The 27,713-nt window shown below is 46.4% G+C and overlaps 1 long non-coding RNA gene and 1 pseudogene across 1 annotated transcript; both read right to left on the bottom strand.

Annotated features, from left to right (window-relative positions):
• Positions 1-39: 39 nt before the first annotated feature.
• LOC121578460 lies at positions 40-10,171 on the bottom strand (annotated as a pseudogene).
• Positions 10,172-14,455: 4,284 nt separating this feature from the next.
• On the bottom strand, positions 14,456-14,949 carry LOC123492086. The gene is made up of 2 exons (XR_006661620.1): positions 14,608-14,949; positions 14,456-14,529 (listed from the first exon to the last, which is right to left on the bottom strand). It is a non-coding gene; the product is annotated as an uncharacterized LOC123492086 (long non-coding RNA).
• Positions 14,950-27,713: the final 12,764 nt, after the last annotated feature.

Raw genomic sequence — 27,713 nt, 5'->3', positions numbered from 1 at the left:
AGTCCTACTCTGGGATCTATGTATGGGATGTCTAGTCTATCAGATCTTCCTGGGGAAGCAGCCGGCTGTGTCCACCATCTCTGGCCAGGTTACGTACATATTGGTCTTCTGATCATTGACAACCAGCTGAACAGTAGACGATAGGAATTCATCAGACACTATGGTTCCATCAAAGAACCTGTCACACAATAACATCTGTTTCATTACATTAAAAGAGGGAGCTTATAGGTATTAAGTTATACAGTACTGTAGTATATACTACAGTTCATACTACTACAGTATAGACGAGAGTACTAGTGTGTAGTACTGATGTACTACTCAACATTTTTCCCTACAGAATAGGGACTTTATATAGATTAATCTTGATATTTACAGTGTCGATGCTACAGATGCTTTCCTACCTTCTCAAAGGGGCTTTTCACTCTAGCAAACACCTAGCTGTCTCTCAATTTGACATCCTTGATCATGCTGCTTCCCAGTCCCACAAATATGTCCCTGATTTCATCAGTCATCCTGAGGAGAGATTGAGCGTCAGAGTGGATGTTTGACTGTTCTAATTTGAACACAGGATGTAAAATGTATGTTGAATTATGAATGAAAAATGTGCACCGATATGGAAAATCTATATCAATATCAGTAGCAGTTTTTTCCCAATATGATATCGATATACATTGTATACTGTATATAAAAAATTATTACAACTGTCTCTTCTCTGTGAAGTTCAGACAACTGCTTGCTGTTTGCCCATTGGGTCAGGTATGAATGTTCTGGGAGCCTAACCAACCCACCCAGTCGGAATACAATGAGAGGCCCATCTACCGGCGATGACCCAGCAGGCATGCTAAGTATGCTAAATTGACAGAATGTGAGAAAGTCTGTGGGAGGGTTTTGTGCATACAGGTATGATTTTTTTAGATTATAGTTTAGGTTAAAAGGTCCACCTGGATTCTAGGTGGTGGAATCCAGTCTCCTTCATTCAGGATCTACTCCAGTTCAATGTCCCCATTTGGTGTCAATTTAATATTGTTTGATTGTAATTAAGGTTTTTGCCAAAATACGTCGCATGTGTGAATGCCTTTATATCCTGACACACAGCTTGGGTGAAGCGATGGATCGGGTTCTTCAGGTAGTACAACGCCTGGAGAGGAGAGGACCCGATCTATCGAGACCAGCTGGTCAACCGGATCCAGCCACCTACACCTCAGCCCCTGGAGGGATCCAGATATCCCGGCCACCGGCGTTTAATGGAATGGCAGCGCGATGTAAGGGATTTCTGCTCCAACTAGAGTTGTATTTCTCCAGCATCAGGCCGGCGCCACTGGAGCGGGAGAAGGTATCCGTCCTCGTGTCCTGCCTTTGTGGGAGAGCCCTGGAGTGGGCCAACGCGGTGTGGAACTAGGGAGGTTCCATATTGGAGGACTACAGGGAGTTTGCTCGCCTCTTTCGATCACCCGCCTGAGGGTTGAGAGGCGGGTGAAAGACTGGTCCATCTGAGGCAGGGGACGAGGACCGCACAGGACTACGCGCTGGAGTTCCGGACGCTGGCAGCGGGGTCCGGGTGGAACGAGCAAGCCCTGATCGACCATTTCCGGTGCCACCTAATGGAGGACGTCCGACGGGAGCTAGCCTGCCGTGATGCCATGCTATCGTTCTCCCAACTGTTGGACATGGCCATCCGGCTGGACAATCTGCAAGCAGCCAGAGGACGTCTTGGTAGGGGTCTGCCCGTTCCTACTCCGGACGACTCTGAACCCGAGCAGATGGAGCTGGGGGGAGCCGCCGGTCGAGAGAGCGCAGGAGGACAGCGACAGTGCCACTCTGGTGGCATGAAGGGACAATCCACCTCACATCGCAGTCAACGTTCCTTTGGGTCTGGAGGCGGTAGGCAGGGTACTCACACATCACCCCAGGTAACGAACACCCAAAATTGTTCAGAGTCCTTTGCGGTGCACTGTACCTTATCTATCTCCTTTCCCGATCACCTGGTAGTTTCCCAGTGTAAGGCGCTAGTCGATTCAGGCACAGCTGGGAACTTTATGGGCATTTGTACGCCGTCAAGGCATTTCATTGGTTCCCCTATCCATTCCACTCCCAATCAGAGCACTTGATAGTCGACCATTAGGGTCCGGGTTGGTTAAGGAGGTTACTGTACCAGTCACCATGATTACACAGGAGACGCATGTTGAGCAGATCACTTTTTTGATTATTGAGTCTCCTGCTTACCCTGTAGTCTTATGTATTCCGTGGTTAGCCCTTCACAACCCCAATTTCTCATGGCCGCAGAGGGTGCTTACGGGGTGGTCGCGTGAGTGTCCGGGTAGGTGTCTAGATGTTTCCGTTGGTGCGACCACAGTGGAGAGTCCAGACGATACCCCCACCGTGCGCATTCCCTCCGAATACCATGATCTGGTGCTCGCGTTTTCCAAGACGCAAGCGACTAAATTACCACCTCATCGGGAGGGGGATTGCGTGATAAACCTTTGGGTAGACACTGTACCTCCCAGGAGTCATGTGTATCCCCTGTCGCAGGCTGAAACGGAGGCTATGGAAACATACGTCACCGAGTCCCTGCGCCAGGGGTATATACATTCCTCCACTTCACCTGCTTCCTCGAGTTTCTTCTTTGTGAAGAAGAAAGATGGCGGTTTACGCCCGTGCATTGATTATCGACCACTGAATAAGGTGACTGTACGATTTAGTTATCCTCTTCCCCTCATTCCTTCAGTGAATGAGTCAATGCATGGGGCCCGTTTTTTCACCAAATTAGACCGCAGGAGTGCCTACAACCTGGTGCGTATTCAGGAAGGGGACGAGTGGAAAACCGCATTCAGCACAACCTCGGGGCATTATGAATACCTGGTGATGCCCTACGGTTTGATGAATGCTCCATCCGTTTTCCAGTCCTTTGTGAACGAGGTGTTTCGAGACATGCTTGGTCGCGGTGTGGTGGTCTACATCGATGACATCCTGGTGTATTCCGCTACGCGCACCGAGCATGTGCCCCTGGTTCGCAAGGTACTGGTCCGACTGCTGGAGAATGATCTTTATGCCAAGGCAAGTGTGAGTTTTTCCAGCAGTCAATCTCCTTCCTCGGATACCGCATTACTACCACAGGTGTGGAGATGGAGGGAGATCGCATTTCAGCCGTGCATAATTCGCAGACTCCAACCACGGTGAAGGAGGTGCAGCGCTTCCTTGGCTTTGCCAACTACTATCGGAGGTTTGGCAAGGTCGCAGCACCCATTACCTCCTTGTTGAAGGGTGGGCCGTCCCGGCTCCGCTGGTCTGCTGAGGCTGATTTGGCCTTCAGTAGATTGCGGGGTCTGTTCACCTCAGCCCCGGTACTGGCTCACCCCGATTCATCACTACCGTTCGTAGTGGAGGTGGATGCGTCCGAGGTAGGGATAGGCACTGTCTTATCCCAACGCTCGGGCACGCCACCCAAGCTGCGCCCCTGTGCCTTCTTTTCGAAGAAGCTCAGTTCGGCGGAGCAGAACTACAGCGTTGGTGATCGGGAGCTGCTGGCTGTTGTCCGAGCTTTAACGGTGTGGAGGCATTGGCTCGAAGGGGCGAAACACCCTTTAATCGTCTGGACAGACCACTGTAACCTGGAGTACATTCGGGCAGCGAGGAGGCTGAATCCTAACCAGGCCAGGTGGGCCCTCTTCTTCATCCGGTTTGATTTCACACTCTCATACATTCCAGGTACGAAGAATGTGAAGGCAGACGCATTGTCACGGCTGTATGACACAGAGGAGAGGCCCAGAGACAACAACCCATACTCCGGGCCTCATGCATTGTGGCGCCGATAGTATGGGCGATAGACGTGGATATAGCGCAGGCATTACGCACAGATCCATCTCCACCGCAGTGTCCAGCTTGGCTGCAGTACCTGTGCCTTACTCTGGGAGCACACTGAGCAGGAGGAAACATACACCCTCACGTAAGGGTAAGCTACAACCTTTACCAGTTCCACAACGACCATGGTCTCACCTTAGTTTTGATTTTCTTGCTGATCTTCCCCTCTCCCAAGGTAACACCACTATCCTGGTCATTGTGGATCGCTTTTCGAGGTCCTGCCGCCTCCTTCCTCTGCCCGGTCTCCCCACGGCCCTACAAACTGTGGAGGCTGTTTACTCACGTCTTCCGGCAATACGGGGTAACAGAGGATATAGTGTCCGACCGAGGTCCCCAGTTCACGTCTAGAGTCTGGAAGGCGTTCATGTAACGTCTGGGGGTCTCGGTCAACCTGACCTCTGGATTTCACCCCGAGAGTAATGGGCAGGTGGAAAGGGTGAATCAAGATGTGGGTAGGTTCCTGCGGACCTACTGTCAGGACCAGCCGGGGGAGTGGTCAGTGTTCCTGCCATGGGCAGAATACGCTCAGAACTCTCTCCGCCACTCCTCCACTAACCTAACACCATTCCAATGTGTTTTGGGTTACCAACCGGTCCTGGCACCGTGGCACCAGAGCCAGACCGAGGCTCCTGCGGTGGTTGACTGTTTCGGTGCACGGAGGAGACTTGGGACGCTGCCCACGTTCGCCTCCAGCGCGCCGTGCGTCGTCAGAAGGCGAACGCTGACCGCCACCGCAGGGAGGCCCTGATTTTCGTACCGGGGGATCGGGTCTGGCTCTCGACCCGGAGTCTACCCCTCCACCTGCCCTGCCGGAAGCTGAGCCAACGGTTTGTGGGGCCGTTTAAAGTCCTGAGGAGGATATACGAGGTTACATACAGGTTGTTACTCCCCCCTGATTACCGTATTAACCCCTCGTTTCATGTGTCTCTCCTCAGGCCGGTGGTAGCTGGTCCGCTCCAGGAGTCTGAGGTGCGGGAGATTCCTCCACCTCCTCTGGACATCAAGGGGGCCCCGGCGTACTCGGTCCGTTCCATACTGGATTCGAGGCGTCGGGTGGGGGGCCTTCAGTATCTCGTGGAGTGGGAGGGGTACGGTCCCGAGGAACGGTGCTGGGTCCCAAGGAGGGACATCCTCGATCCCTCCCTGTTGAGGGATTTCCACCGTCGCCATCCGACTCGCCCTGCTCCGCGTCCTCCTGGCCGTCCCCGAGGCCGGGGTTGGCGCACTGCTAGAGCCCCGCGTCGGGGTGGGGGGGGGGGGGTACTGTCATTACTTCCGCAGAGGCTGCCTCGCCTCCTTGTTCGGGGCAGGTTTCGGCGTTCGTCGTCACCGGCTTACTAGCTACTGCCGATCCCATTCTCATCACTCCACTTGTCATGTCTTGTCTTGTCAATCACACACACCTGGTGCTCATTCCACCAATTAGTATGTGTATAAGTGTTCCCTCTGTTCCCCTTGTCTTTGTGAGTGATTGTTTCATTGTGAGAGCGAGTAGCTCGGTTATTGCGAAGGTGGAATATTTCCCTTGTGATTGTTTTCGTATTGATGCTGGGTGCATTTTATTTATGTAAACGGAATAAACTCTGGACTTCGGTGTTTTACCTCCTGCGCCTGACTCCTTCATTCACAGAGGGGGGGACATAATATTTTATCCAGTCGGATAAACACTCCAAACAGCCTACCCGACCGCTCGGATGTGTCCGTATGGTCCTACAGCACACCGTTGCCTCGTTTTGTATCACATTCCAATGCTAAAACTGGGGGGGACAAAAATGCAATTTCAGAATGTGGGGCGGACATGTCGTCCCTAGTGAAAGTTGTGCCCCTGATATCATATAGAATTATCAATATTGGTGCCCATTAATTATTTAAACTTACTTTGTCGCTGTGTCATCAAAAGATGCCACCAGAACAATCATTTCAGGTTTAATCGTGTTCAAGAAGGCCAAGATTTCCTCCGATTCTTTTTGGAGACTGTAGAACAAAAAACATAATTTAGATGAAACAAAAATAAGATCATTTCTATCTTTACATTTCAATCAGAATATAATACGCATTTCACTCTTGTAACCTAACAACAGCACTTACTTCCAGAGTGGATGTTTTTATTTTATTACTTTTTTTACCTTTATTTAACTAGGCAAGTCAGTTAAGAATAAGAATAAATTATTATTTACAATGACGGCCTACACCGGCTAAACCCGGAGGACGATGTTAAAGAAGTTAACTCTTTCGATCATCCAATTTTCACCTGAAGAAAAAGAAAATGCATATTATGAACTCAGCAAAAAAAGTAACGTCCTCTCACTGTCAACAACGTTTATTTTCAGCAAACTTAACATGTGTAAATATTTGTATGAAGATAACAAGATTCAACAACTGAGACATAAACTGAACAAGTTCCACAGACATGTGACTAACAGAAATGGAATAATGTGTCCCTGAACAAAGTGGGGGTCAAAATCAAAAGTAACAGTAACAGTCAGTATCTGGTGTGGCCACCAGCTGCATTAAGTACTGCAGTGCATCTCCTCCTTATGGACTGCACCAGATTTGCCAGTTCTTGCTGTGAGATGTTACCCCACTCTTCCACCAAGGCACCTGCAAGTTCCCAGACATTTCTGGGGGGAATGGCCCTAGCCCTCACCCTCCGATCCAACAGGTCCCAGACGTGCTCAATGGGATTGAGATCCGGGCTCTTTGCTGGCCATGGCAGAACACTGACATTCCTGTCTTGCAGGAAATCACGCACAGAACGAGCAGTATGGCTGGTGGCATTGTCATGCTGGAGGGTCATGTCGGAGGGTCATGTCAGGATGAGCCTGCAGGAAGGGTACCACATGAGGGAGGAGGATGTCTTCCCTGTAACGCACTTCGTTGAGATTGCCTGCAATGACAACAAGGTCAGTCCGATGATGCTGTGACACACCGCCCCAGACCATGACGGACCATCCACCTCCAAATCGATCCCGCTCCAGAGTACAGGCCTCGGTGTAACGCTCATTCCTTCGACGATAAACGCAAATCCGACCATCACCCCAGGTGAGACAAAACCGCAACTCATCAGTGAAGAGCACTTTTTGCTAGTCCTGTCTGGTCCAGCGACGGTGGGTTTGTGCCCATAGGCGACGTTGTTGCCGGTGATGTCTGGTGAGGACCTGCCTTACAACAGGCCTACAAGCCCTCAGTCCAGCCTCTCTCAGCCTATTGCGGACAGTCTGAGCATTGATGGAGGGATTGTGCGTTCCTGGTGTAACTCGGGCAGTTGTTGTTGCCATCCTGTACCTGTCCCGCAGGTGTGATGTTCGGATGTACCAATCCTGTGCAGGTGTTGTTACACGTGGTCTGCCACTGCGAGGACGATCAGCTGTCTGTCCTGTCTCCCTGTAGCTCTGTCTTAGGCGTCTCACAGTACGGACATTGCAATTTATTGCCCTGGCCACATCTGCAGTCCTCATGCCTCCTTGCAGCATGCCTAAGGTACGTTCACACAGATGAGCAGGGACCCTGGGCATCTTTCTTTTGGTGTTTTTCAGAGTCAGTAGAAAGGCCTCTTTTAGTGTCCTAAGTCTTCATAACTGTGACCTTAATTGCCTACCGTCTGTAAGCTGTTAGTGTCTTAACGACCGTTCCACAGGTGCATGGTCATTAATTGTTTATGGTTCATTGAACAAGCATGGGAAACAGTGTTTAAAGCCTTTACAATGAAGATCTGTGAAGTTATTTGGAATTTTACGAATTATCTTTGAAAGACAGGGTCCTGAAAAAGGGACGTTTCTTTTTTTGCTGAGTTTATAACCAGGCAGGCATGTCTGATTCCAGTCTTGCACAATCCTATTATTCACTAAAGATAATAATAAAGATAATATGCCATTTAGCAGACGCTTTTATCCAAAGCGACTTACAGTCATGCGTGCATATATATATATATTTTTTGTGTATGAGTGGTCCCGGGTGGTCCCGGGGATCGAACCCACTACCTCACCTCACACTACATAGCAGTGTGTCTATGTGCATCATAACGTATGTGTGGTGAAGATGAACTCACCATTCACCAGCACTAGGTTCAGTCCTGGTCCCACGTTGTTCATCACACCACTCATAACACTATGGAGATAAGAGTCACATGTCACAAGACTGCAAACACAAGAGCTGGAGCAGCAACCACATGTACAATAGCTGAGGTGTCATGGAAAAGCTTGGTGAAAAGTAGGGACACATTTAAAGTAGGGATGGCCAGTTTATGGAAAGGCTGCATTTTGGAGGTGAGGGTCATGGCACAGCTGACAAATACAAGCACAGAGAGAAAGGTGTGTTGAAATTATATATTTACAAACCAACAGAGAAAACAACATACTCATCAAGGTGTAATACATCCTTATGTACAACTAGTCAAGCAACCTATGTAGACTAAAACCTCTTCTGATGAGATCTAAAGTGATCCAAAGTGTTACACATGTAATATAAAGTGTGATACAAAGTGTACAGTGATTAATGATAAGATACATTTAGAGAACTTTTAAGAAAATCATATTTTAAGAGACAGACTTAATTAATATGTAGGACCCCCCTCCTAAATCAATCTCCTTTACAACGAGCGCTATCACGCTCCTAAATCTGATGAAACGGAGTACTGGGTTACTTTCAAGAAGTGATGGAGGAGGTTATGAATAAATAAAGATGGCTGACTGATAGATGATAGAGTTCTGATACATGGATCAGGAACAAAGAGAAACTTAAGAGACTTCTGAACTGTCTGTTTGACTGATGTTCAATTATTTATTTCATAATCAATTATTCCTTTGGAATATTTAGTTGAGGAGAAAGGGTCAAATTCTAATTGCTGTGTTCATCTATGAAGAATGATTGAGAGTATTGAATAAGATAGGGAAATAAATGAAATTGAAATGTTTAGTGATCAGAGTTGCTTTTTGAGCTCAACACAATGATATTATTAGGAGGAAAAACTAATAAAGAGAGGGCAAAAGAGATACACAGAAATACAAATGGAGAAAGAGTAACTTTACCTAAGATATCTTGTTTTATGTTTCTGTCTCTTTCATGGATGTTGGGTGGGTTGGTAGAGATTATCCATATGACGAGGATGATGAGGAGGAGAGTAACAGCACACAAAAAATCTAGCAACCACAACAACAAATAAGTGAGATAATGCAAATTCCACACTCAATCGCATTAAACATATAAAAAGTATTCCCATGCCATGCACAGACAGAGATCTCACCTCTCGGTCTCATCTCAACAGCCAATCAAAAGACAATCCCTGGGTATTTTGGCAGTTCTTCACACTGAAAGAAGAGATTCCTGAAGTATTTCCTGTCAGCCTGGAGTACCCTCCTCAGTCATGCCTTATAGCTCAATCAATAGTCACCATTTCCACTGACAGTCTGATCAAATCTACAGCACCGTGTTCAACCTCAATAGAGAACCAACAGTGATTGCACTGTAGCCTATAGAGAGTCAATGCCAATACTCCTGTAAGGTAATGTTAAACCAGGATAAGGCAATACGTCCACACCCACCATCTAAACAAGATGAGCAGGCTTGACTCCACTCTTACCCGGCCACACCTAGGAGGTTCAGATACCGGGATACGACAATGGATATGGCCCCGGGGCATCTACCTCCATATAATGCAATTCTACAGTTTTTCCATGGGGCAGAGAGAAAAAAGTGCTGTTTTATAGCTCATCTCATGCTATTCCTATACAGTTCTGTTGGCTGGGAGTCTCTGACTAACAGAAGGGCCCAATGTTGGCTATTATATAAAGCACTTCTCCAGAAACTCCCATACTACCTCACCTCACTTCGAAAATTGGAAATCTAACTATAAGACTCATTCTCAAGACTGGTTAGTTCTAGAGGTTTCACGGGTCTCCTCTGAGTTAGGGAAGACTGCTTTTAGTTACTATGTCCCTCAGTCCTCTAATGACCTACAGGTAACTCTAAAACTTGATTATTTGGTCCCAAAATGTGCACCTTTTATTGATTGTATATATTTGTTTCTACTGCCATTTTGAATGTAACGTATTTTATTTGAAATGTTGTACAGTAACTAATTTCGTAGTGATCATGCTTAAATGGTTGCTCACATTGCTTGAACTGTTGTTTTCAGGGAACCATTGGAAATGAGATGTGTTCCCCTGGTTAAATAAAGGTTTATAATAAATAAAATATTCAGAATTTTTTGCCATGATGGTGAGATAATTTTTTTCTGTTTTAAAGTTAATTAAATTCTACACATTTTGCCATTGCTATGATCACCTGCTATCTGGGGGGCCCTGCTCACTTCCATGATTCCGTAATTACCCTTTGCATGGTTGATTTATATGTGGTTGACATACACGTGTGGATGTGTGGTTGATAATGACGTGTCAGTCACTCATGCCAGATCAGCAGAGTGTCTCTTTATCTATAAGCACTGAAGAAACTCACAGTAGCAGTACTGTACATTTATTTAATTTCAAAGTGCAGAACAGCAAACACATATTCATTTAAAAACCCACACAAGTGTGTGTGTTTTATTTTTGCTCAGGTGGAAAATACATTTATACAACATGTTTATGCAAATAAGCATTTCGTTGGACAGTGTAGACCTTGTGTATCTTGTACATACGACTAATCAAACTTGAAACTTAAATAAAGTAACCACAATAGCTTGTGTCTTAAAGACAAACACTGGGAAGTTGTGTTAAATTAATAAAGTATCACAGTTACATTACATGTGTGAATAATACTTAAAGATGATGCAACAATACTTGCCAACTGACACAGTGGTTGAGGACGTAAGTAACAAACAAAGAGATTTGATTGCCGTAGGTGTCACGATCGTTCATAGACGAGACGGACCAAGGCGCAGCGTGATATGCATACATGTTTATTTAAACTTAATAAACACTCGACAAAACAAGAAATGAAATGAAACGTGAAGTCCAAGGTAGACACAAACAACATACCTTATACGGAACAAGATCCCACAACCCACTAGTGCCAATAGGCTGCCTAAGTATGGTCCCCAATCAGAGACAACGAGCGACAGCTGCCTCTGATTGGGAACCACACCGGCCAACATAGATCTAGACATACTAGATCCTATAACATAGAACAAGCACAACAAGGAATATACACACCCTGACTCAACATATAAGCGTCCCCTGAGTCAGGGCGTGACAGTACCCACTGGCTTGACTCACTGGCTTGGTGCGAGGAGCAGGAACAGGCCGGACCGGGCTGGCGACTCGCACCACTGGCTTGGTGCGAGGAGCAGGAACGGGTCGGGCCGTACTGGGAACACGCACCACTGGCTTAGTGCGGGGAGCAGGAACGGGCCGGACCGGACTGGCGACACGCACCACTTTCTTGGTGCGAGGAGCGGGACTGGGTTCCTTTATTAACCCCCGCTCCTTCTGCTGCCTAACCAGCTCCTCTCGCCGTGCCTCTACACTTTCCTTCTCCCTTTTAGCCTCCTGTAGCGCCTCCCTCTGACCGAATAACTCCTGCTCCAATAGCCCCCGTAACATGGTGGCCTCCTCTCCTAACCTGCAGATTCGCCCTTCCACGGCCTCCTGCTGCCTCGTCATCCACCCAGTGTGCCCCCCCAAAAAAATTTCTCCTCCTCAGTAATTCTCCCCCAACCGAGGAGGACATCTACTAAAGTTACCTCCCGTTGAATCCCCGGCGTTTGCTCCTTCTGGGCACGCTGCTTGGTCCTTGTTTGGTGGGATCTTCTGTCACGTTCGTTTAATGACGGGTCAGACCAAGGCGCAGTGTGATATGCGTACATGTTTATTTAAACTGAATAAACACACGACAAAACAATAAACAAACGAACCGTGAAGTCCTAAGGTTTAACACACAACAAACCTTACCCGGAACAAGATCCCACAACTCAATAGTGCCAATAGGCTGCCTAAGTATGGTCCCCAATCAGAGACAACGAGCGACAGCTGCCTCTGATTGGGAACCACACCGGCCAACATAGATCTAGACATACTAGATAGAAAACATAGAACTACACGACATAGAATATACACACCCTGACTCAACAAATAAGCGTCCCCTGAGTCAGGGCGTGACAGTAGGCCTATACAGTGCAGACACAGTTTCTATACTTGTGAAGAATGGCTCTTTTGTGCGCTTGTCATTGGTATCAGCCATATATTACATTTTGAACATATTATTAACAGTGGGTGTATAGAATAAGGCATGCATGTCATGACGACAATTCCCTGAATTAAAACCAATATCAACATCAGTGGATAATAGCCCTGTTAGAACTAATCAAAGCAAAAGAGCCCAGCTATTTCTGGTGCATGTATACTGGAAGGGGTACTGGGAGGAGAAGAGGTAACAGCTTAACAAATGCACACACACACACATACACACACACACACACACACACACACACACACGTACACTTCACAGTCCATCTCAGCTAACATAAGAGCAGAGCAGTGTCATCCAAGTAATGATTCACTCCAACATATCCTGTTGGAGGGGAGAAGGGTGAAGAAAGACAAAATGTGATATCTTATTGCAGCAAAAATACCCACAAGCCCTGCAAAAATATAGTAGGCTCCAATGTTTAGGGGCCAAGTACTGCACATGCAGGTAATATTACTAAATGATATGGTATAACTTACAGTGTTGCTCAAGCTTTTCCTGTCTCTAAAAAGGTCATTTCACCCCTAATTGAGACAGCTGTTCTAGAGTAGACTGTAGTTTCCCCCTCGGTACAAATCTAGAATCAGCTTATCTTCCCCCAATCCTAACCTTAACCATTGTTAGGGCAAATGCAAAACTGACCCAAGATCAGCGTCTATGGGCAACTTCACACTATACCACTATAGTGACAAGGAGGATGACAGAGATACAGTTGAAGTCGGAAGTTAACATACACCTTAGCCAAATACATTTAAACTCAGTTTTTCACAATACCTGACATTTAATCCTAGTAAAAATTCCCTGCCTTAGGTCAGTTAGGATCACAACTTTAATTTAAGAATGTGAAATGTCAGAATAACAGTAGAGAGAATGATTTATTTCAGCTTTTATTTCTTTCATCACATTCCCAGTGGGTCAGAAGGTTACATACACTCAATTAGTATTTGGTAGCAGAATTTTGACCCATTCCTCCTGACAGAGCTGGGGCCTCATGTACAAAGTCTTGCGTTGAATTCATACTAAAACATTGCGTACGGACAAAGCCATAAATGTGCGTACGCACCAAAAAAATCTGATGTATGAATCTCTGTGTACGCAGCATTCCACATACATTCTCTTTGTACATCCCAATCAACGCGAAATTGAGCGCACATGCACGAGCACCACACCACACCCTGTCTCCTCCCTCAATTAAATCAATTTAAATATGGTAATTAGTCCAATTTGGCAAAAGAAACCTGCAAGAACATGGCTAAAGCAAGCAAGAAACGAAATTTCACTGAAAACGAATTAGAGGTGCTACTATCAGAGGTAGAAACAAGAAAAAATATTTTATTTGGAAATCTGTCCTCTGGAAGTAATAACAAAAGAAAGAAAAAAGAGTGGGCGAGGATGTCTGATGCCGTCAACGCGGTGGGATCTGAGAGTCGCACCGTAAATGAACTGAAGAAGAAATGGTCAGACATAAAGGTGGAAGTTAAGCGGAGAACTGCTGCGCACCGACAAAGTGTGGGCAGAACAGGCGGTGGTACAGGGACCGATGAACTTGCACCCTTTGATCAGAGAGTTGCCTCTATTGTAGGAGACACGTTAATCTCTGGAATCGTATCCGCTGATGTAGGAGACTCGGATATACTACAGGACTGCCAGCAAGGTGACTCAGATTTATTTCCTTAACTTTGATATACATAGCCAGCCACCGTTTAATTTTAAAATGCATGCAATATAGCAAAAGGTACACCAGAGATTTCACGTATCCACTGCTTTTATTGCAAATGCGTGTACCCATTAATAAGGAACAGACTCAAATTACTGTTAAGATGTGCCTGTGTTTAATTGGACTTAGGAACCGCAGGAACGTCCACTGGCACGCACTCAGAGTCCGCACCACCTGAGCAGCCAGAGCCCATTCAGTCCAGCGTCTCCCGTGTCTCTAATGTTCCCCCAGTGCTGAAGCCCGTCCATCTGGCCGTGTCTTGACGCATGCTGTTCTGGAGTCACAACAACAAATTGTTAGGGCCATTGAAGAAATGAACAGTCACCTTAAAAATGTCACTGACGCACTCACAGAAATAAGCCATTCATTAAAAGAATTGGTCAAAAAATGAACTTTGTGTCTGAGTACCATTTATATTGTCGCAATTACACGTTGACGGGCCTGAATGGCTTGTTGATTGTGCTGCACATATACTGGTCCTGGGTCAGGGTCATCTGGCGGTGCCCCCACCTCACCAAGGGGTATGCCATGCCTGTGCGCGACATTGTGCAGCACTCCACAGGCCAGTATGATGCGGCAAACCTTGTCAGGGTGGTATAACAGCATCCCCCCGGTCCTGTCAAGGCAGCGCCACCGACATTTCAGCTGCCCAATCGCCCGCTCCACAACTGACTGAGTGCGGGAATGGGCATCATTGTATCTGCGCTCTCGGTCAGTTTGTGGGTTGGTGAGGGGGGTTAACAGCCACGTCTTTAGTGGATAACCACTGTCTCCTGATGGGCAGTAATAATAATTACAGACACAAACATTTTACTTTTAGATAGAACCATACATTTAAATGCATAACTTACCAAGTAGCCACCCATCGCGCACCCTGCCAGCTTGGAGTCTCATCCCAACCATGCTGTTTGTAAGGATATATGAATCATGGGTTGACCCAGGCCACCTTGCCACAATATTTGTTAGGCGCATTTGTGCATCACATATAATCTGCACATTTATTGAATGGAAATGTTTCCGATTCACATATGCAAATTCGTCTTCAGATGGCGCCTTTATAGCAATATGTGTGCAGTCGATCGCTCCGATTACATTAGGAAAACCGGCTATCGCTGCAAATTGCGCTTTGATGTTTGGCTGGTCACCTGCATCGTATGGGAACGTTATATACCTGGTAGACAAGCGGATGATGCCGTCCCCATACAGGTGGCATTGCACGGCTCAAACACGACTGGCTTATTCCTGAGCGGTCTGCCAGTTCTCTTTGGAAAGAACCGGTTGCTAGGAAACCAAGTGTAGTAAGCACCTGTAAAGGAACGGGTAATGCGTGGCTCCTCACTGTCTCTCTTTCCAAATTCGGACCCAACTCAGCGCAGAGCTCCAAGAGTATAGCCCTTGGAAATCTGAAACGGATGATGAGCCAGTCATCGTCGTGGGCCAGAAAATCACCGTGGTCCCTAAAAACTCGTTCTCTCCGGATTTGTCCATTGAAAATGTATTCTAATAAAGCCAAAGCTGCCATTGCTAGACGGGTTGTATCAATTTTCACATCCTTTATATATGTTCTTACTTATTTGCATAATTAATAGAATATTCTAATAAGACTCGTGTGACAATAATATGGCAAATCATTTATCAATTACAAATTATAAGCAATATCTGGCAGGTGCGATAGAACAGTTCGTAGTGTAATGTTTGCCACTTCACTTTATTGCCTCTATGAGTCGCCAACGGACAAACATCACAAAAATGTACGTACGCCAGGCCTGAAGTTTACGTGGAAGAACGCACATTCTTACGTTAATTTCACTGTTAGTACATCTGACCGTGAACGTGAAAGCTGGCGTACGCCGTGTTTTCGTGCGTACGCAAGATTGATACATGAGGCCCCTGGTGTAACTGAGTCAGGTTTGTAGGCCTCCTTGCTCGCACACGCTTTTTCAGTTCCGCCCACACATTTTCTATAGGATTGAGGTCAGGGCTTTGTGATGGCCACTCCAATACCTTGACTTTGTTGTCCTTAAGCCATTTTGCCACAATTTTGGAAGTATCCTTGGGGTCATTGTCCATTTGGAAGACCCATTTGCGACCAAGCTTTAACTTCCTGACTGATGTCTTGAGATGTTGCTTCAATATATCCACATAATTTTCCTTCCTCATGATGCCATCTATTTTGTGAAGTGCACCAGTCCCTCCTGCAGCAAAGCACCCCCATGATGCTGGCACCCCTGTGCTTCATGGTTGGGATGGTGTTCTTCGGCTTGCAAGCACCCCCCTTTTTCCTCCAAACATAATGATGGTCATTATGGCCAAACAGTTCTATTTTTGTTTCATCAGACCAGAGGACATTTCTCAAAAAAGTACAATCTTTGTCCCCATGTTCAGTTACAAACCGTAGTCTGGCTTTTTTATGGCGGTTTTGGAGCAGTGGCTTCTTCCTTGCTGAGCGGCCTTTCAGGTAATGTCAATCTAGGACTCGTTTTACTGTGGATATAGATACTTTCGTCCCTGTTTCCTCCCGCATCTTCACAAGGTCCTTTTCTGTTGTTCTGGGATTGATTTGTACTTTTCGCACCAAAGTACTTTAATCTCTAGGAGACAGAACTCGTCTCCTTCCTGAGCGGTATGACGGCTGTGTGGTCCCATGGTGTTTATACTTGCGTACTATTGTTTATAGAGATGAACGTGGTACCTTCAGGCGTTTGGAAATTTCTCCCAAGGATGAACCAGACATGTGGAGGTCTACAGTTTTTTTTTGAGGTCTTGGCTGATTTCTTTTGATTTTCCCATGATGTCAAGCAAAGAGGCACTGAGTTTGAAGGTAGGCCTTGAAATACATCCACAGGTACACCTCCGTTTGACTCAAATGATGTCAATTAGCCTATCAGAAGCTTCTAAAACCATGGCATCATTTTCTGGAATTTTCCAAGCTGTTTAAAGGCACAGTCAACTTAGTGTATGTAAACTTCTGACCCACTGGAATTGTGATACAGAGAATTATAAGTGAAATAATCTGTCTGTAAACAATTGTTGGAAAAATGACTTGTGTCATGCACAAAGTAGATGTCCTAACCGACTTGCCAAAACTATAGTTTGTTAACAAGAAATTTGTGGAGTGTTTGAAAAACGAGTTTTAATGACTCCAACCTAAGTGTATGTGTACACCGCTTCAAAATCGTGGATTCGGCTATTTCAGCAACACCCGTTGCTGACAGGTGTATAAAATCGAGCACACAGTCATGCAATCTCCATAGACAAACATTTGACAGTAGAATGGCCCACATTGAAGAGCTCAGTGACATTCAACATGGCACCTTCATAGGATGCCACCTATCCAACAAGTCAGTTCATCAATTTCTTCCCTGCTAGAGCTGCCCCGGTCAACTGTTACTGTGCTGTTATTGTGAAGTGGAAACGTCTAGGAGTAACAACGGCTCAGCCGCGAAGTGGTAGGCCACACAAGCTCACAGAACGGGACCTCACAGTGCTGAAGCGCGTAGGGCGTAAAAATAGTATATTCTCGGTTGCAACCCTCACTACCGAGTTCCAACATTCCTCTGGAAGCAATTTCAGCACAATAACTGTTTGTCGGGAGCTTCATGAAATGGGTTTCCATGGCCGAGCAGCCGCACACAAGCCTAAGATCACCATGTGCAATACCAAGCGTTGGCTGGAGTGGTGTAAAGCTCACCGCCATTTGACTCTGGAGCAGTGGAAACGCGTTCTCTGGAGTGAAGAATCACGCTTCACCAACTGGAGACCGACGGACGAATCTGGGTTTGGCAGATGCCAGGAGAACACTACCTGCCCCAATGCATAGTGCCAATTGTAAAGTTTGGTGGAGGAGGAATAATGGTCTAGGGCTGTTTTTCATGGTTCGGGCTAGGCCCTTTAGTTCCAGTGAAGGGAAATCTTAACGCTACAGCATACAATGGCATTCTAGACGATTCTGTGCTTCCAACTTTGTGGCAACATTTTGGGGATGGCCCTTTCCTGTTTTAGCATGACAATGCCCCTGTGCACAAAGTGAGGTCCATACAGAAATGGTTTGTCGAGATTGGTGTGGAAGAACTTGACTGGCCTGCACAGAGCCCTGACCTCAACCCCATCGAACACCTTTGGGATAAACTGGAACGCCGACTGCGAGCCATAACTAATCGCCCAACATCAGTGCCCGACCTCACTAATGCTCTTGTGGCTGAATGGAAGCAAGTCCCCACAGCAATGTTCCAACTTCTAGTGGAAAGCCTTCCCAGAAGAGTTGAGGCTGTTTTAGCAGAAAAAGGGGGACCAACTCCATATTAATGCCCATGATTTTGGAATGAGATGTTCAAAGAGAAGGTGTCCACTTAGTTTTGGTCATGTAGTGTATAACGAATATAACAGCTGCAATGAGCCCAGGTTGCAGTCTTGTCAATTGAAAGACAGACAGAGATATAGAAATCAATCTGAGAAATGAGATTGCCTGCCACAAATATGATTGCCATAAACCGAATGCCTAGGTGAACGCATATTTACAACTGTCAACAACGATAAAGTGACAGATATCAGATATGCTACTTCACCTGTTGAGTTGACGCCTTGGTGGGGGTGGCACTTCTCATATGGATTCCATTCCTGTCCTCCAATAACTTCTGGGATAAAGATAAACTAGTGTCTTATTTAGGGACGTTTGAGAGAACAGCATCTATGGACAAGAAAGGGCAAGGGCCTCAATAAGGTAGATTATGTACAGGTAGGCTATATTGCATGCTTGAGTTGTGCATGTTTCTTGAATGGGGAAAAGTACAAATTCCATGAAACAGCTGTATTTTTTATTTTCCCAGCAGTGAACATGCAGGTTCGGTTCAGTGGAGTCATAAGGCCTGGGTTTCCGGGGTTCCAGCCCAGCATGTTTTTGGTCCAACCTTTTAAATTGTCATTTTTTAAATATTTTGTAACATTTCAGTCTGATATGCGTTTTCATAACCACACATTACTTTCACTATGCAGTATCAAAAAAAATATATTTTTTATGACAAAAAGAACCTATACAGTATACTGCGCTAGGCAGTAGCAGGCACTGCAAGAAGCCCCTGGAGTGACGTGGTGCCTGCTGTGATTGGTCGAGATTTCACAACACAGTGGACCGCTCACGTCCCTTGACCCCTCCCCCACCCCTACAGCACTGGTTAGATGTCAATGTCATCACTCAGCAAAACGCCTGTCACTCAGTCAGAGTCTGCAGTTAAGCGCAGTGGCAAAAAAAGCGAGCAGTTTGAGGCAGCAGTAGATGAGGTGGAGAGGGCAGAACAGCCATAAAGTCAAAGTGCAGCAGCAGCAGCAGCAGCAGAGTTAGCCACAGGATTGTGCAGGGTTGGTGGTAGCTAACTGGATAGTCTCCCTCAGCATAATGGTTGACTAATGCTAATAAGCTAGCATTAGCACTCAGCATCATACATTTGAGTCATTTAGCAGATGCTCTTATCCAGAGCGACTTACAGTTAGTGAGGCATACATTTTTATACTGGCCCCCCGTGGGAAACAAACACACAACCCTGGCGTTGCAAGCGCCATGCTCCACCAACTGAGCTACAGGGGACCCTACCAGAAGGATAACCATCTCAGGCCTTCATGGTAGAATGACTAGACGGAAGCTACTCCTCAGTAAAAGGCACGACAGCCTGCTTGGAGTTTGCCAAAAGCCACCTAAAGGACTCTCAGACCATGAGAAACAAGATTCTCTGGTCTGATGAAACCAATATTGAACTCTTTGGCCTGAATGCCAAGCGTCACGTCTGGAGGAAACCTGGCACCATCCCTACGGTGAAGCATGGTGGTGGCAGCATCATGCTGTGGGGATGTTTTTCAGCGGCAGGGACTAGGAGACTAGTCAGGATCGAGGGAAAGATGAATGAAGCAAAGTACAGAGAGATCCTTGATGAAAACCTGCTCCAGAGCGCTCAGGACCTCAGACTGGGGTGAAGATTCACCTGCCAACAGGACAATGACCCTAAGCACACAGCCAAGACAATGCAGGAGTGGCTTCGGGACAAGTCTCTGAATGTCCTTGAGTGGCCCAGCCAGAGCCCGGACTTGAACCCGATTGAACATCTCTGGTGAGACCTGAAAATTGCTGTGCAGCAACGCTCCCCATCCAACCTGACAGAGCTTGAGAGGATCTGCAGAGAAGATAATCTATTGGGTGTCAGTCAGGGTTATTTAACAGTATATTTAGTGAATGGGCAAGCTAAGGAGGTTGATATAATTCAGGATATTAGGAAAAGTGTTTATTTCCAGCGAGTGTATTTGATGGATTACATTTCTGTAGCTAGCTTGGCTGGCTAGCCACTTTGGCAGCTACTGGCTGGCTAGCTAGCTGAGACCGAAAATATGAGAAAATGTTTTTCTAACTGAAGCACAGTGACACAGTGCCCCCTGTGGACTGAAGCTGAACATTACTACAACATTATATTTAACCCTGTTAAAATTCAGTGGCGGTCGGTGACATTTAAGATGAGGGAGGATTTTTTTTTTGTTTATGAGCATATTTCTATTACAGCATATTGGATGACTGTCATTCATATTCCATTCACCCAGTTATGCCTTACCTCCATAATTTACTACATTCGCACACACTGTATATATATTTTCTGTTGAATTTTTGACTTTATGTTTTGTTTACCCCATATGTAACTGTGTTGTTGTTTTTATCGCACTGCTTTGCTTTATCTTGGCCAGGTCGCTGTTGTAAATGAGAACTTGTTTTCAACTGGCTTACCTGGTTAAATAAAGGTGAAATAAAATAAAAATAAAAAAGCTCAATGTAACATCGATAGGTTTAGGCTACTACATGATACTTGAATTTTCCCTGTACCCTTAATGAGATTACTACAACCTAACCTATGAACGAAAGTTTACAACGTAGGTGCACAGGTCGAGAGACCTTTGAGTAATCAAGGTGACAGTGACACATTCAATACCGCCTTGCACACTTACCGCCTTGCCTGCATCTAGCTGATCTAAGGTGTAATCATTAGTCCAACAGTTGCAAATTAGTTTCTATTGGACAAATTCAGGTATGTTTATCCCCATTTCGTTCCGTTTGCTTCCATTTAAGATATTAATCAGCGGAATGAATACACCCCTGATCACACGCAAACACAGTTCACTTTCATAGCAGCCAAATAAAAACAGCATGATCACTTTGCTCCTTGTATATATAATTCCTTCTCGCAACTATCTACGCGCTTTCCTCCTCTCACCTTTTCCCTTCGCTTGTGGACTTGAGTGCACAACACACCAACTGTCTGTGACCAGGCAAAAAAAACTTTCCAAGCCAAACCTTCATATCATGACTGCTAACCGCTACGCTCAGCCTACATCGTTGTCACCTCATAGTCAACATAGCTACTAGAACTAACACATTAGTAAACCTGCTACAATCATGCAGTACAGTGTCCAGTCAGAAAGCAGTTTAGCAGTTAATAAAACCAAAAGCTTACCTTGACTTGGAAGAGTTCCAGTGTTGGATAGCCATAGCCAGCTAGCTAACAGCATCCCTCTCTATTTGAGCCAGGTTTTTGAGTAGGCTAAACTAGCTACCTGCATTCAGCTAGCTATCTAAGTGAAAGTTTAAAAAAATATACAGCCAAATAGCTCTCTCTCTCTCGCTCTCTCTCTCTCTCTCTCTCTCTCTCTCTCTCTCTCTCTCTCTCTCTCTCTCTCTCTCTCTCTCTCTCTCTCTCTCTCTCTCTCTCTCTCTCTCTCTCTCTCTCTGTCAGTTCATGCTGCAAGAGCTCTGATAGGCTGGAGGACGTCCTCCGGAAGTTGACATAATTACTGTGTAAGTCTATGGAAGGGGGTGAGATCCAAGATCCTGCTAGGTTTTGTATTGAAGTCAATGTAACCAGAGGAGGTCAGAAGCTAGCTGTTCTCTGGCTATGCCATGGTGCTACCGTATCGAGTGCTGCTGAGGCTACTGTATTTTTCAATTATTTGGTGACGTGAATATATTTAGTATAGTTCTAACTTTTTTAATGTTTCACTCTTTTTATTTTTATTAAATTCACTGAGGAGGATGGTCCTCCCCTTCCTCCTCTGAGGAGCCTCCACTGTTTAAATTAGCAATGTTGATGTGCGAGAACTGACAAAATGAAATTAATCATAGAGGTCTTATAACCAATTCAATTGTACAGGTAAATCTGCTTGGCTCATGTCTGTTATTTCCATATAGGCTATGTAAATATTTGTAAGAAAAACTGCCCATTATTAAATTGGTGAAATCATTTAATTGAGCTTAATTTTTTTATTACTCTTTTTATTCACATAGCTCCTTACTTTTTCTATTGTTGTTGCGTTGTCGAGAGGTTTACCTGCAAGTAAGGATTTCATTGCATGGCTCAGTTGGCGGAGCATGGCGCTTGCAATGCCAGGATTGTGGGTTCGATTCCCAGGACACATACGTAAAATGTATGCACGTGTCACGGTCGTCATAATGAGCGGACCAAGGCGCAGCGTGATATGAGTACATACTTTTATTTTAATTCACCACACGAACAAAACAACAAACGATACGTGAAGTCCTCGGTCATACACAAACCAACACGGAACAAGATCCCACAAATGACAAGTGCACAAAAGGCTGCCTAAGTATGGTTCCCAATCAGAGACAACAAGCAACAGCTGATTCACGTTGCCTCTGATTGGGAACCACCCCGGCCAACATAGAAAACACATGAACTAGAAACTGAACATTGAACATTGAACACAAAACATAGACCCTACACACCCTGGCTCAACATATAAGAGTCCCCAGAGCCAGGGCGTGACAGTACCCCCCCAAAGGCGCGGACTGCGACCGCGCCAACTAAACCCAACAGGGGAGGGGCCGGGTGGGCATTCCGCCTCGGAGGCGGATCCGGCTCCGGGCGTGACCACCACCCTCTAACAACACCCCCATAGCGCCCCTGGTCTGGTCCTGCTGGCTGGAGCTGGACTGGACCTCGGTGGAGCGGATTGCTTAGTCTCCGGTGTGGAGCAGCTGACCGGTACCTGACCAGGCACCGGTGAAGCAGGCACGGGCTGTGCCGGACTGATGACGCGCACCACAGGCTTGGTGCGGGGAGCAGGGACAGGCCGGACCGGGCTGGCGACGCGCACCACAGGCTTGGTGCGGGGAGCAGGTACAGGCCGGACCGGGCTGGCGACGCGCACCACAGGCTTGGTGCGGGGAGCAGGAACAGGCCGGGCCGGGCTGACGACGCGCACCATCGGCTTGGTGCGAGGGGCAGGAACGGGCCGGACCGGGCTGTGGAGACGGACTGGAGGTCTGGAGCGAAGAGCTGACACAACCCGTCCTGGCTGAATGCCTATTTTTACACACTCTGTGTGAGGCATCAGCACAGGACGTACAGGGCTGTGTCCTCGTACTGGCACTACAGCACGTGACACTGACGCAGGATATCCGGGACCGAGGAGGGGTACTGGAGGCCACGAGCGTTGAGCCGGCACACTCCGTCCTGGCTGCATGCCCACTTTAGCACGACACGTGCATGGTGCTCGCACAGGACGTACCGAACTGTGCCGGACCACTCGCGGCACAGTACGCAGCTCCGCATACCTCGGAACCTGCCCAGTCTCACGCTGCCTAGCCTGAGTACGGGGAGTTGGCTCTGCTCTACCTCTAGGCTCCGCCAACCTCCCTTCCAGCCCCCCAAACCCGGTGGCCTCCTCTCCTAATCCACAAACTCGCCCAGTAGCTGCCTCCAGCAGCCCCGTCGTCCATGCCGTGTGCCCCCCCAAAAAATTTTTTGGGGGGTTGCCTCTTGCGTGTCCGACGTCGGCCGGTTGGCGCCGCTGCTCCTCTCTATGGCGCGCCTCCACCGTCTCCTCCCACGGACGGCGATCCATACCGGCCTGGATTTCCTCCCAAGTCCAGGACCCCTGCCCGTCCATGATCTCCTCCCAAGTCCAGGCTGTCTGCTCCTGGACACGCTGCTTGGTCTTGTTTTGGTGGGATCTTCTGTCACGATCGTCATAATGAGCGGACCAAGGCGCAGCGTGATATGAGTACATACTTTTATTTTAATTCACCACACGAACAAAACAACAAACGATACGTGAAGTCCTCGGTCATACACAAACCAACACGGAACAAGATCCCACAAATGACAAGTGCACAAAAGGCTGCCTAAGTATGGTTCCCAATCAGAGACAACAAGCAACAGCTGATTCACGTTGCCTCTGATTGGGAACCACCCCGGCCAACATAGAAAACACATGAACTAGAAACTGAACATTGAACACAAAACATAGACCCTACACACCCTGGCTCAACATATAAGAGTCCTCAGAGCCAGGGCGTGACAGCACGCAGGACTGTAAGTCGCTTTGGATAAAAGCATCTGCTAAATGTCATATATTATCATGTGTATATGACAAATAAACAAACTTGAACTTAAAAGGGAAGGGAAGGGGGAGGGCAGCCAGAAATAGAGGGGAAAGATGACCAGCTTTGTTGGTAGATTGTAGGTGAACAAAACATTGTAAATACATAAGCCCTTCAATTTTGTGTCCCCAAATGTTATGTAATCTAAAGATCTCACATTAGCTGTTAGAATTGCCAAAATAAAATTAATCATAGAGGTCTTATAACTTATTTAATTAAACAGGTCAATTTTTTTGCCTCGTGTCTCTTTATATTCATATAGCCTAGGGGCTATGTAGCTTCTTGTCTGTCGTGTTTGCAGTTGTGTTGCGTTGTTATGCGGACACTTGAATGACCTCCCTACAACGCCTGGGCATGCTCCTGATGAGGAGGCGAATGGTCTCCTGAAGGGTTTCTCCTCCCAAACCTGGACTAAAGCATCCGCCAACTCCTGGACAGTCTGTGGGGCAACGTGGCGTTGGTGGATGGAGCGAGACATGATGTCCCAGATGTGCTCAATTGGATTCAGGTCTGGGGAACGGGCGGGCCAGTCCATAGCATCAATGCCTTCCTCTTGCAGGAACTGCTGACACACTCCAGCCACATGAGGTCTAGCATTGTCTTGCATTAGGAGGAACCCAGGGCCAACCGCACCAGCATATGGTCTCACAAGGGGTCTGAGGATCTCATCTCGGTACCTAATGGCAGTCAGGCTACCTCTGGCGAGCACATGGAGGGCTGTGCGGCCCCCCAAAGAAATGCCACCCCACACCATGACTGACCCACCGCCAAACCGGTCATGCTGGAGGATGTTGCAGGCAGCAGAACGTTCTCCACGGCGTCTCCAGACTCTGTCACATCTGTCACGTGCTCAGTGTGAACCTGCTTTCATCTGTGACGAATTTGGCGAATTTGCCAATCTTGGTGTTCTCTGGCAAATGCCAAACGTCCTGCACGGTGTTGGGCTGTAAGCACAACCCCCACCTGTGGTCGTCGGGCCCTCATACCACCCTCATGGAGTCTGTTTCTGACCGTTTGAGCAGACACATGCACATTTGTGGCCTGCTGGAGGTCATTTTGCAGGGCTCTGGCAGTGCTCCTCCTTCTCCTCCTTGCACAAAGGCGGAGGTAGCAGTCCTGCTGCTCGGTTGTTGCCCTCCTACGGCCTCCTCCACATCTCCTGATGTACTGGCCTGTCTCCTGGTAGCGCCTCCATGCTCTGGACACTACGCTGACAGACACAGCAAACCTTCTTGCCACAGCTCGCATTGATGTGCCATCCTGGATGAGCTGCACTACCTGAGCCACTTGTGTGGGTTGTAGACTCCGTCTCATGCTACCACTAGAGTGAAAGCACCGCCAGTAGTCAAAAGTGACCAAAACATCAGCCAGGAAGCATAGGAACTGAGAAGTGGTCTGTGGTCACCACCTGCAAAACCAGTCCTTTATTGAGGGTGTCTTGCTAATTGCCTATAATTTCCACCTGTTGTCTATTCCATTTGCACAAAAGCATGTGAAATGTATTGTCTATCAGTGTTGCTTCCTAAGTGGACAGTTTGATTTCACAGAAGTGTGATTGACTTGGAGTTACATTGTGTTGTTTAAGTGTTCCCTTTATTTTTTTGAGCAGTGTATAAATTGTAGAAATTCATATACACATTTTGAAAGCATTTAATGAGAAAACTGAAAGGTGTGCAGCATGAAAATATTGTCTCATTTCCATTTTGTAATTTTTTGACTGTCCCTAACTAGCCCCAGAGAAAGGATATGAAAAATCAAAGTCAGTTCGCACACCAGCCGGCTGAAGCTAACTCTTCACACCTGCGAACACACCCGAGACATCCACATCAAACCACACCCCGAAACCAACTCACGTTTTAATTCAGTGATGGCCGCTGGCATTTCGTAGTGAACCAATTCTAAAACGAGGCCACATCAGGAAGTGCAGTAGCCCTCTAAAACAAACTAATGGCATGTTGCACCTCTACCTTGCTACCTTTCAGATGATCCAAGGAGGAGGACAGATGAGAACAGCAGGCCAGTGGAGCGCTTAGAACAGCAGCAGCCAGGGGCAATTGATAGGGAAAATAATGATTTAGGTGACCCAGAAACAGGCCCAAAACAAGTTAAGCTACCCCAGTATCCCCTTGACCGTTTTGGATTACAAAACTAAAGAGACACACCAGACAAGACACAGAGACAGCAACAGAAGAGTAGATGATGGAGAGAGACACCAGACAAGACACAGAGACAGCAACAGAAGAGTTGATGATGGAGAGAGACACCAGACAAGACACAGAGACAGCAATAGAATAATAGGTGATGGAGAGAGACACCAGACAAGACACAGAGACAGCAATAGAATAATAGGTGATGGAGAGAAGCACCAGACAAGACACAGAGACAGCAACAGAACAATAGGTGCTGGAGAGAGACACCAGAATAACAGAACAGGCCATAACAAGAACCTGAGACAGCAACAGACAAGACACAGAGAAAGTGACAGAAGAGGGCAAATGGAGACAGAACAGAGATGAGTTGAGCACACAGTTGACTGTATCACTTCAAGCTGCTCTATAGATTCTAATTAGTTTTATTTGCACACATTTTAACAGGTGAAATACAGACAGTGAAAGCGTAAAACATGGTTTACAAAGAATTTGCAGGTAAGGTGAAAAAGCCTGTGAAATTACAATTAAAACAATTGTTTACTTTTACACTTTTTCCAACCAGGAAAGAACTAGAGAGGGTAGACGAGAGACAGCAACACATAATACTAAGAGACAGCAACATATAATACTAAGAGACAGCAACGGAAGAGGGCAGACAAGAGAGACAGCAACATATAATACTAAGAGACAGCAACGGAAGAGGGCAGACAAGAGAGACAGCAACAGACAACACAGAGAAAGCAATGGAGCGAGGCAGAGGAGGGGTGATCACACAGTAGACTGTATCACTTAAATCTTGTCTATGGATGCTAATTACTTCAGTGTGTGTGTTTGTGTGTGTGTGTGTGTGTCGTAGAATTACAACATTATGTTAATCACATTAGAAAGTATTCCTATAAGTACTTTCACAATGTCTGTTCTTCCTGAGAGGAGCCTGAGGCTTAACGTTGACAGTTGATTTGTGATGACTTGGTGATAAGAAAACACTCCATTCCATTAGTAGTGTCTGTGCAAAATGCTGTTCTGTCTGCCAGGGTGAGGAGAACCCTCCCTCCGGATTATTAATGAACACTGGACTTCATAAATTAAGGGAAGGACTTAGTATCCTATGTTGCATTAGTATTTATGTATGAACAAGTATTAAATGAACTAGAGACAGATATTTGGCCCATTGTAAATCTTGCTGTCTGTTGCATGAGAGCACAATGTACCTTTGAATGATTTCACATATCTGTTCTTCATCACAAGGACTCAGAAATACTTATTTGGGCCTTAACTGTACACCATTTGGTGACCGTTAACGCTCCATTACTGCAGTAATTATTAATAAAGTTTGATGGTTTTAAGGAAATTTAAAAGTATTTCCTTTGATTAGAAT

This window comes from Coregonus clupeaformis, chromosome 12 (genome assembly GCF_020615455.1).
Source record: "Coregonus clupeaformis isolate EN_2021a chromosome 12, ASM2061545v1, whole genome shotgun sequence".
Classification (NCBI taxonomy): domain Eukaryota; kingdom Metazoa; phylum Chordata; class Actinopteri; order Salmoniformes; family Salmonidae; genus Coregonus; species Coregonus clupeaformis.
Note: the sequence above shows the minus strand (reverse complement) of the source record. Positions and strands in the feature narration are given on the sequence as shown.